We start from the raw sequence: 8,044 nt of genomic DNA on the forward strand, positions 1-8,044 counted from the left end.
AAGTACGCGAGTATAGTCCAGTGTACAAAAACTATTGTGTAGTGTACATCATCTATAAACAGTGACATAACCTTTAAAATTGTACATAACCTATAAACAGTGTATATTCTCGTGTAAATTCAGTGTGTATATAACCTACAAACAGTGTATAACCCATAAACAGTGAACATAGCCTATAAACTGTGTACATAACCTACAGTGTACATAACCTATAATATTGTGTAAATAGATAGTAGTTAAGTGTGTGTCTTTCCAAGATGGCCCAACCTAACCTCATTGAGGCTTTAAAAAACTTGGTGGATACAATTGCAACCTCGTATGCTGATCTGTTGGGAGAGCAGCTGACTGATGAACATCGTGAAAGGTGTTCACGAGTGTGTAACGAGACCATTGAATACTTCAACACAATATTACTGGATCCCGGAACAACAATTCAAGTGAGACGAAGTATTCAAGCACACATCAACCAACTCAACTGGTTTGCCGATCAGTTCTCCAGACTCGGTAACCTAGTTGTTGGTGGAGATCTTAACCAAGGAGTCAAATGGCGGGACTTGGAAAACGCTTTCGCTGGTAATATCCAGACTGGATGTGTTGTCAACCAGCATCACAAAGATCCAGCATCATTTCTCCAGGCCTCACGGGACATCATCATCAACAAGGTACAGAGTGTCTTGAGAGATCTGGCAGGGCTGAAAGTGAATGTTGAACTCTTTTGTACATTCCGGAAACAAGAAGATGTAGAAGAGCGAAAGTCTTTCATCACTAAAAGTCGTGAGATTCTCCCTGCTACATCTCTCCAGGATTGGTACAGTGAACATGTATACGACAAATTACTTCAAAGAATTGAAGAATTTGAACATGAGGGTTCCGGATGGAGTCTGCTTGGACCGAACAGCTTGATGGTGACCATGTCAAGATTCGCACCAACCCAAGTTGGAAACTCCACCTTCGTCAAATTACCGAGGGATATTATCAGGAAGAGTGCGGTTACCAACATCCAAAACAATGACGAGTTCTGCTTCCTGTAGTGTGTCAACGCTGCCTTGCATCCACCAGTATCGGTTCCAGAAAGCCCTACAAGATATTGCCACTTCAGCATCAGATTGAACTATGAAGGTATTCAATTTCCAATTAAACTTAATGATGTACCAAAATTTGAAAAAATGAATGATCTTAGCATTAACGTATATGGTATAGATTCTGAATTCACGGGTAAAAAGTCTGAAAAAAGTACGATTATTCCATTATATTTAAGTAACTTCGAGTCAGAAACACCAACAATACATTTATTAATGATTAAAAAAAGTGTAAATTATACCAATAATTTAGATAATATTGAGTCTGTCTATCACTTTGCGTGGATACATAATCTATCCGGACTAATTAAAAGTCAAATAACTCTAGGAAGACATAAATTGTACTTTTGTGATCGTTGTTTGAATCATTTCAAATTAGAAAAATGTTATTTAGAACACCGAGCAGATTGTTTCAAATCTAATAAAGTTCGTATGGAGTTTCCTAGTGAAAAAAATAAAATTTTAAAATTTAAAGATTTCAAATCTAAAGATACTGTACCGTTTGTAGTTTACGCGGATCTAGAATGCACACTCGAACCCCCAGAAGATGATGAAAAGACAGTTCATAAACATGTTCCACACAGTATTGCTTACTATGTACATTGCAGCTATGATAACACCCTCTCCAAATTCGAATTGAACCGTTCTCCTGATTGCATAAACTGGTTTGTTAAACAATTAGAGTCATTAGCTCTGGACTTTGAAAAAATTCTAAAGAATCCCATTAAAATGAAACCTTTAACGAAAGAGCAACAAGATAGATACAATCAGGCAACTGAGTGTCACATCTGTGAAAAACCAATTACTTCTACAACAGATAAAGTCTATGATCATTGTCACTTCACGGGTAACTATAGAAACGCAGCTCATAAATCATGTAACGTTAATTATCAGAAATCTACCATTATCCCAGTTGTCTTTCATAATTTATCTGGCTATGACTCACACTTTATAATTAAATCCTTAGCTACAGTATTTGAGGGTGAAATTTCATTATTACCAATCAATAAAGAGCGTTACATTTCTTTCACAAAATCAGTTAAAAATACTTCAGTCTCTCTAAGATTTATTGACTCTTTTAGATTCATGGCCTCCAGTTTAGAGAAATTAGCTTCCAGTTTAGAGAAATTAGCTTCATACCTTGATGATAAAGACAAACAGATTACGCGACTACACTACCCTGACCCTAACAAATTTAAATTAGCAATACGTAAGGGTGTATTCCCGTATGAGTACATTGACAGCATTGACAGACTAGATGAGAGACAATTACCTGACCAAGAATCATTTTATTCAAAATTAACAAACTCAACTATTTCTGATGATGATCATGCTTTTGCTCAAGTAGTTTGGAATGAATTCGGTATCAATACGTTAGGTGAGTACTCAGACTTGTACTTGAAGACTGATGTACTTCTCCTGGCTGATGTTTTTGAGAATTTTAGACGCAGTTGCTTTAAGACATATAATTTAGATGCCCTACATTTTTATACAGCACCAGGTCTATCAAACGCTGCAATGTTAAAGCATACTGAAGTAGAACTTGAACTGTTAACTGATCCTGAGATGCTTCTTTTCATTGAAAAGGGTGTTCGCGGTGGGGTATCGATGTGTGCTAATAGACATGCTGAAGCTAACAACCGGTATATGGGCAAAGATTTTGATTCAAACAACCCCGAAACATACCTGATGTACTACGATGTAAATAATTTGTATGGCGCAGCGATGAGTATGTGTTTACCCGAGGGTAAATTTGAATGGGTTGAAAATGTAGATAATGTAGATCAGTTTTTCAATGATGAGGAAAGTGTAGGCTACATCCTTGAAGTAGACCTACACTATCCTGAGAAATTACATGATCTACACAAAGATTTGCCTCTCTGCCCAGAACATTTTATACCACCTGGCAGCAAACAACAAAAATTAACAACAACTCTGTATGATAAGACTAATTATGTAATACATTATAAGAATTTGAAACAATGTTTAGATTTAGGCTTAGAACTTAAGAAAATACACAGAGTCTTGAAATTTGAACAATCAGACTGGCTCAAATCATACATTGATAAAAATACTGAATGTCGAAAAATAGCGAAAAATGATTTTGAGAAAAATTTTTATAAATTAATGAATAACGCAGTTTTCGGAAAGACGATGGAAAATGTAAGAAAATACAAAGAAGTTTGGTTGAGAACGAAGTGGCAAGGTCGATACAATGTATCCGATTTAGTATGTAGATCTAACTTCCACAGCCTTACAATTTTCGATGAAGACATGGTTATAGTAGAACTTAGAAAAGCTAGAGTCTGCTTCAACAAACCAATATATGTAGGCTTTAGTATATTAGATTTATCCAAGACTTTTATTTATGACTTCCACTATAATTATGTGCTTGAAAATTATGCAAAAACCTCTAAATTATTGTACACCGATACAGACAGTTTAATTTACCAATTCAATGTACCCAACATCTATGAAGACATCAAACGTGATATCTCAAGGTTTGATACTTCCGATTACCCACCTAACAACGTCTTCAACATGCCCCTTGTTAACAAAAAGGTTCTGGGACTCATGAAGGATGAGAACAATGGAAAAATCATGTCCGAGTTCGTGGGTCTCAGAGTCAAATTGTATGCCTTCGAAATCCATGATCCTGAGAAGGAAAAGGATAGGATTAAGAAACGGGCAAAGGGTATCGGAGGATCAGCCTTGAAGACTATCATATTTGATGACTTCAAAAGATGCCTTTTTGAAAATGTGCTGTTAAAGAAAGAACAGTATATGATAAAAAGCAAAAAACATCAAGTGCACATAGTAAAACAGGAGAAACTTGCTCTCAGTTGGGCTGATGACAAACGTCAACTCATTGAGGCAAGCACTGATACTGTGCCTTGGGGTTATAAAGGCTCCTTAGATTTTAAGAAAAGAAAACTTGTAGATGATGAAAATAATAATAAGAGACAAAAAGTTTTGTAATAGTAAAAATAATGTAAATATATTTTTAAGGATTTATGTATTAAGGTTTTGTAAATAAAAACAATGTAAATATAATTTGTGTTTTATATATCTGATTTATTGATCCAACTATTATGTTTAGTATCAAAGCCTAACCATTTAACATAGTATTTATATCCACGTTTTCTAATTACTTTTTCAACAAGATATACATCTGGATATTTGACTTTGCTGAGTTCTTCGTTGTAAAATCCGCCTTCAATTGGTTGATCCTGATAGTCCACGAGCTTGTACGTCGTTGGATTCGTATTCTGCACCGATTTGATTGTGAAGATTTCTGTTGTCCAGTTTGGCGTGTATCCTTTGTCAAAAACATGCTTGTACTTACTGATTCGGACTTTGTCTCCAACTTTGAACTTCTGCTTCGATTTGGTTTTCAGTGGTTGATATATATTTTCCAATAGTTGTTTCTCCTGAGCAGCGGTAACATCAACAGGTTTCATTTTGATGGTACTGTGTTTGGTGTTGTTGTAAATATTCACCAAGTCATCAAGTATATCAGTCCACTTGTAGCTGCCACGAGCTGTAAATTCTCGCCACATTTTATTCTTGAGTGTTCTATTGAAACGTTCACATATGGATGCTTTGAGATTGCTGAATGTTGAATACAGATTTATCTTGTACTGCTTCATCAGATCTTTGAATTCTTTGTTGTAAAACTCTTTACCCTGATCAACATGGAGATTCTTAGGTACACGACCTTGCTGGAGTACAGACTTCATAGCACTAGTGACATCTCCACCACTTTTTGATTTAATTGGAACTGCCCAGGCATATTTAGAAAATATATCTATGATTGTAAGCAGATACTTGTGTCCTTTATTGACTGTCGCATATGGAATCATCTCAACCAAGTCAGCTTGCCAAGTCTCGTCGAGACCTCGGATGTCAACATGACGACGTTTATAGTTTCTGCGAGCCGGTTTGTGAAGCTCATTAGCTATCACTGTCTTTTTGTCGTTCATTGAGTTTCTCAGTGAGATATTTGATATTATTTTGGTGAGAGGAAAGTACTGCTTTAACTTCCTCAATAGATGTCTGCAAATTTCCCACAGCAGCCTTCAGTATTACTATTTCAGAGTGTAAATGTGAAATAATCTCTTTCTGTTCACTGTCTATACTTTTATTCAGTTCAGACATCTGTCTCAGTACAAACTGCACTGTCGCCGCATCATGTTCATTTGAAGGATTACCGAGATTGCACAGCCTTTTATTCTCAATGTTATAGTTTCCATCAGAAGTTACATTGAAACCTCTACCAGCTGGCCCTCGTTGACCTAAGTTATTGTCCAGTGGACGTCCAAATATATCGATGCTCATGGTTGTGAACACTTTGACTGTCAATGTGTGAATGATTTAATTTTTCAGAAGCTTTTAATATATAACTCCAGCCTCCCTAAGCTCTTCAATAATTGACATGATTTCATTCATGTGACTTGGATTTCCAGCAGCTTGAGATGCCATAAGTAGTCGCAAACGATCAACTAGTTCATTTGGATCATCCCAGTAAACATAGTCCATTGGTAATCTCTGTTTTCTTGCAATCATATATTTTGGTAACCCTTTACCGAACTTGGTGATAAAATCAGCAATGTATTTATTGAACTTGATTGTTGTATCTTCATAAATGGTACGATTTGGGTCATAATTTTTCCTATGAGCGTTGGTATGTTGAATTATGTCCAAGTACTTTTTCTTATCATCTGGGGTGATGAGTGCATCCTCTGGTGATTTTCTAAATAACAATTCCAACAACCCAGGAGTTATTAGATAATTTTTTTCTTTGACAGTTATTGTATCATTTGCAAATGAAATAGGTGAATCACCCATATGCATTTCACCGCGTTTTCTGCGTACACCATATCTCATATCATTATCTTTATGTTTTTACTTAAACGTTGTAGATAATTAGTGAGAAGAGGATTTCTACGAGCTGGAGTACTTGTTGATGGTGGTGGCTGAGTAATAGCAAGTGCTGTATTCTCAAATGAACTTTCATCATCCGTTATTAAACTGTTGTATACTTCTGGATCATCATATAAAGATTTTTCAACCTCTTGTTTTTCAACCTGTGGTTTTTCTTCTTTTTAATATTTTCCCCTTTCAACTTTGAAGATTCAACTATACTCTGGAGTGGTGTCACAATAGGCTTGAACATTTCCTCCATAGCTTTCTCAGCTGTATCTTTACCCAACTTCAACATCTTGTGCTTCCGTCGGATGGCATCACTGGCTTGAGATATCTGATGCAGAATATCTTTCTGCTTTGATATTTCTTCAGGCTTCATGTTGACAGGTTAACGTCTACAGCATGTATGACTATCACACTCTAAAGTACCTCAATTTATACTAATGAAGCAGTCGAATCCTTTGTGATACCTACCACTGTTCAATTCACTGTCTTTATCTATTACCACAAACCCATATTTATTCCAACATGCCGAGCATAAATCTCTGAATGAGTTGTACGACATGTCTGTATTGCCATGATCATTATAAATATGCTTCAGATTCATTTCATCTTGACGGAATAGCACGAGAAAGTTTGCATTATCTCTAATCAGATGCTTCGGTATTCGTGTATAAGTTTGACAGAGATAAAAGCTGTCTACATCCTTGTGTCGACCCATGCAGAAAAAAGCCTTGATGTGATCTTGTTTTTCACAAGCAACATCATCAAATATCATCAGGGAGTTAGGTTTAGCATCTTCAGGCTTGATTACAGCTTCATGTTCACTGGATGTGAAGAATCCAATACCATCAATCTGTTTAAGCAGCGTCTCCAGGAACTGATACTTTGGTTGGTTAAGAGACTTTGAGTAAAGATATATATTCTCAAACCTCAAACCGTTTGGATGTACAATAAGAGATAGTAGAGCGTTGGTCTTTCCACAGTTTGATGGTCCGCAAAACACTGCACGGATACTGTTGGGAAGTAATGTACCGTGTCGTTTGAGTTTCACACCGGTCCCTTGAACAATTTGATCAAAATTGATAACTGGCAACTGAGCTCTTGATTTGCTATCCATGACTGCTGATTAGATTCTGAGCTCAAGGGGTATATATACCAGCTTATATAGATTAGCATGTCAGTCTTTGATGTGACATGTCTGAGAGCAGACGTGGTAAAGGTTTGTTCAACAACATAATCAATAAGCTCCCACTTGAACTCCATATCCCTGGGTACCAGTACTGCGGTCCAGGTACAAAGTTAGCTAAGAGGTTAGCTCGAGGTGATTCAGGTATAAATCCTCTGGACGCTGCGTGTAAGGAACATGATATAGCTTACTCGAAAAATCGTGAAAATTTAGAAGCCCGTCACGAGGCTGATAAAATCCTTGCTGAGAAAGCGTGGCAACGGTTTCAAGCAAGAGACGCTGCTATTGGTAAAAAAGCTGCTGCTTGGAGTGTGAATAAAATCATGAAGTTGAAAAGACGTTTCGGTATGGGTCTTAAAAAAGAAAAACCTATTACAAAGCGTAAGACAATTAAAAGAAAAACAATGAAGCGTAAGACAGTCAAAAGAAAGACAACCAAGAAGAAGGATGTTGCTCTGAGACAGATTGTTGATGAAGCTAAAAAGTCCATGCAGCCTGGTGGAGATCCAGTTAAAACAGCTCTTGGAGGTGCCCGCAAAGCTGTCAAGAAAGTTGGTGGGAAGAAAAACGTTCGATTGCCTCGTATTCTACCAGTTCCATCAAAGATTGGTGGAGTACTTCCATTCTTGATTCCCCTGTTTGCAGGGTTATCAGCGGTTGGTGCTCTAACAGGTGGAGCTGCAGGTGTTGCAAAAGCTGTGAACGATGCCAGCGCAGACAAAAATCAATTAGCTGAAAAGAAGCGTCACAACTTGAAGATGGAGGAAATAGCTGTAGGTAGAGGATTATACCTCAAACCTTACCGCAGTGGTATGGGACTTTATCTGAAACAATACCCAGAAGGAGCTGG

Source organism: Cotesia typhae, unplaced genomic scaffold (assembly GCF_013202065.1).
Source record: "Cotesia typhae breed Kobodo isofemale line unplaced genomic scaffold, CoteBio_Ctyphae contig_4, whole genome shotgun sequence".
NCBI lineage: Eukaryota > Metazoa > Arthropoda > Insecta > Hymenoptera > Braconidae > Cotesia > Cotesia typhae.